This window comes from Vicugna pacos, chromosome 31 (genome assembly GCF_048564905.1).
Source record: "Vicugna pacos chromosome 31, VicPac4, whole genome shotgun sequence".
In the NCBI taxonomy this organism is placed as follows: Eukaryota; Metazoa; Chordata; class Mammalia; order Artiodactyla; family Camelidae; genus Vicugna; species Vicugna pacos.
This window is the reverse complement of record NC_133017.1, coordinates 14,476,099-14,480,173: the sequence shown is the minus strand read 5'-3', so window position 1 is coordinate 14,480,173 and position 4,075 is coordinate 14,476,099. Positions and strand designations below refer to the sequence as shown.

At 41.5% G+C, this 4,075-nt stretch overlaps 1 non-coding gene across 1 annotated transcript; it reads right to left on the bottom strand.

Annotated features, from left to right (window-relative positions):
• Positions 1–3,359: 3,359 nt before the first annotated feature.
• On the bottom strand, positions 3,360–3,432 carry TRNAT-AGU (transfer RNA threonine (anticodon AGU)). The gene has a single exon. It is a non-coding gene; the product is annotated as a tRNA-Thr (tRNA).
• Positions 3,433–4,075: the final 643 nt, after the last annotated feature.

Here is a 4,075-nt window from a genome sequence, read left to right as displayed (position 1 = left end):
CAGGAGAGACTGTTCAAATTCATCTTGGGCTCCCTTGTCTCTGGAGGGCATGACAAACATTTTTTTCCCCTGAACATTTGCTCTTCCCACCTTCCTGTAAGTTGTCTTCCTCCCTCTTTGAAGTCCCAGACCCCAGTCCTCTCTTCTTAGCTCAGATCAACTTCCATTGCCTGACTACCTGTGGGGCTCATATCCTCATGGGGCTCCCGTACACAGGTAATTAAATTTGTTTTTCTCTTGTCAATGTGTCTTAAGTCAGTTTAGTTATTCAAACAGCCCAAAGAGCCTAGAAGCCTGGAGAACTCCTTCCACCCCTGCATGGTGTTGGTTTCACAGGCGGGTACCTATGGGAACATAGCAAGTGGACTCTTTCAATATATGCTGTGCCTCATACTTCAATTACACCCGAATAAAGCTGTTTTATAGGTAGCACCTAAGGAAAGCTCTCCAGATGATTGGAAAAGAGGGGAAGGGGGTTGTAATGAAATAATACTATTTCTACATTCCTGTGGGTGGTTTAAGGGCAAATATGAATTGAAAGTAAGAAGTTTAGGAAGGAGAGTATAGCGCAGTGGTAGAGCAAATGCCTCATGTGCACGAGGTCCTGGGTTCAATCCCCAGCACCCCCATTAAAATAAATGAATAAACCTAATTGGCCCCCCTCGCCAAAAAATAAGAAGCTTAATTCTTCTCCCCTCTCCCTTTTTCTGGAATTTTTTCCTCTGTCCTTTTCAAATGTTAGTAAATCTTTATAATCATTAAATAAGTCTCTGCCAGTCTCAGGACAAGGGGCTGTTTCCTCAAGGATCTCTAAGCCATCTTTCTGAAATGCAAGCACTGAGGGACACAGCCCCCCATCCCCTCATCCCTGTGAGGGAGTTAAGAGCCTCACTTCCCTGCAGCCTTGCTTGAATGCACTACAAGTTTGTTTCACCTCTGGGTAAAACGCAGGGGTTCTCCCCAGCTACCACGAAAAGTTGGGATGACTCAGGTGTGACACGGGGTCCTCTCAAGCCCTCTTCCTCGAGGACTATGTTCATCTTGACAGCGAGCCTGGAGTGGGCTGTATCCGCCTGGCTGTGTTAAGAGGTGAGGGTCCTTTCCCTCCTCGCAGTCTTTTAGCCAATTGCCCGGGCAGTGTGTCGCATTTTGGCTTAATACATACTCACTAATAAAACTGATTTCCTTCTTTACCACCTTTGTAAAGAGGTTTACTGGGTTAAAGATTTTATTTTTAATTATATTTCATCAACAATTGATACATGAACTCTTTTAAGTTTGAATTTCTCACTGTAACTTTTAATTCGAGTTAAAGCCACCTTAGTCATTTATTTAGGGCTCTGTGTTCCAAAGTTGAAATTATAAAGCAAAATAGAACTGTACTATTTGCCCATTGAACATAATTGCTGAAGAAGAATCAGGTCTGTTTTTAAAAGGGTGGTGATAGTCATTTTTTTTTTCAAACAACTTCATTGTGGTCTGGTTCCTGCACAGTAGACCACACATATTTCAGATGTACACTTTGATGAGTTTTGATCAGTGTATCCACCCACGAAACCACCACCACAATCCCGACAGCTCGCATGTCCATCACTCCCCAAGAGGTGCAAATTTCAAACTCCCGGCTTATCCCTTACCACTCCCTTTACCCTTCTGGTAACCACAAGTTTGTTCTCTGGGTCTGTGGGTCTGTTTCTGTTTTGTGGATGAGTTCATTCGTGATAGTCTTGAAGACGTGTAAACACACTGCCGTTATCAGGTAGTTGCAGCCCTTTAGAATCACAAGACCCACAGAACACTGTCATCTGATTTCAGCAGCTTCCTCGCCGGTGTTTATTCTCGATATCTAAATATTTTATAAAAGAAAATAACATCGAGAAGTTGAGTTTATTTTAGTTCATTTAATCTTTCTACTTCATTTTCTCTATAATAAATCAAGTTCTGGATAGAACGAGGTCTTTGGAACAATTGTTATTAGAATGATTAATGTTCATAAGTTCTATGTAATGAATTCGCTTGATTTCACACCATTGCTATATATGTGCTGACGGATTCGACTTAAATTCCAATTGAATTTTGCCTTAAAGTGAAGACGGGAAACTGGACTTCAAACACAACCTCTAGTAAATACTTCTGAATTTATTTTTAAAGCAATTGTAAAAATAAAGTTGAAGTCTATTCTTTGTTTATACACATGTATTCAGAAAATAATCTCTCCCCATAGGCAATAATCGTGTGCTCAGTTTTCCAGGGGTGATCTGGACTGAGTTCCTAGCTCATTAAATTCCCTGATAAGATTGGAGCAAAGTTGAAAGACAGATTCTCTGATTTAGATTCAATAGCAGTTTTTTGTAGGTGAGTGTCCTGGCTAACACCTGCAGCCAGCCAACCAGCCGGGAAAAGAAACGTCCAAACAGTAATTGATGAGGTCCTCAGTTTTGATATCATATTAAGGTCCTTTAAAATCTAAGAGTCTAAATATTACTATTAAAGACCCACAGGACATGAGTTAAGGCACAGAAAAACAGAAACATTATTTCCCGTTGTGAAACAGTTCACCACAGTTATACTTATTTAACCACGAAATGTCCAGCGGCTGTCCTAAATCTCTAACTTGCATTTTGATTAAATCAGAATAAAAATGTCTTTTAAAATCCGGGCAAGTGTAATTGGATTAATTTTAGGAAAAAAAATCACATTTAAACCTGTCTCTTCTCTTCGGGCAACAGAGATTTCATTTGGTGCAATTCTGCAAGCATACGGTTAGTTCTTACTTGCAGTCATGACATCAAGAGAGGGATAAATACATATGGACTGAGAGCATGTTTAGCTGTGCCAGCAAGTGTTGGTGGCGGCTGCTTTGGGGACTGTTGTCCGCTCAGCCAGCCGTCCTCAGACAGGCTGGTGCAGACCTCTGGAATGATGCTCACACATGGTAGCAGTGGGCGTTGACTTTATCGGTGCATTCTCCTACTTGCTTTTCTGAATTGCTAAACTTTTGATGAGCCGTTTAATTGTTTTTCTTATAAAAACAAGTTTTTATTTTAAAACACAGGAAACCTGTGAATTGGAGTGTCAGGGAAAGGTGAGAAAGAGAAAGAGAAGGAGGGACAGAGGGAGGAAAGTGGAGGCTGTGTGATGGAAATGATAGGAAATAGAAACAATGAAAGGAAGGAAGAAAACGAGTAAGAGCCCACGTGAGTGGACGGGCCCTGGACTACAGAGGGTAAATTAGAAAGCTGTAGGTGAGAATTAATTCAGCTATTTGACAAGAATTTATTTAGTGCCTATTTTTTTTTTGTATTTTGGGGGGTTTTCTTTCTTAGGAGGGAGTAATTAGGTTTATTTATTTATTTTAATGGAGGTGTTGGGGATTGAACCCAGGACCTCGTGCATACTAGGCACGTGCTCTACCACTGAGCTACACCCTCCCTTTATTTTGTGCCTATTTTTAATCGAGGTAAACATACATATAAGACCTGGACTCTACAGGATGGCTAATAAAATAACTAATCACCCAAAGAGATGCTAAAGTAACCCATTGGAGTTGTAAATAAAACCATACGACAGTTCAAAGGAGAATTGCAGAGCGGCTGTAGCGTTACCCAGCTGAGCTGCTCCCCGACTCTGGAACCTGACAGCACCTCATCTGCACGTGCAGGGATGACCCCGATGTCTCTTGTCACCTTCATTTCGCTATCAGCATGAGTGAAGTGCGCTGGGAAAACAGAAATGGAGTAAAAGGTACCAGGAAGCAAGGAGCTTTTTAGGCGCCTCCATTCATCTCCAGTTCGCGGCTGGGGATATGATGCCTGTCCTAAAGGAAGGCTGGTTTGCATGGAAACCTACGCATGTTACAGAGCTTCTTTACCCATCCCCATCAGCCCAGCTTAGTACTTTCCATATTCTAGTGTATATATGCTCTTACTATTTGATTTTTTATGCACAGAATCATGTTCAGTGTACATCGTGGCCGTTTAAAATATTCTCAGTAACTTTCAGCATGCGGGACTTTTGCTCTACAGCCTAATTGCAGGACATACCACCTACTTCAGGAGTGAATCCCTGTATTGAC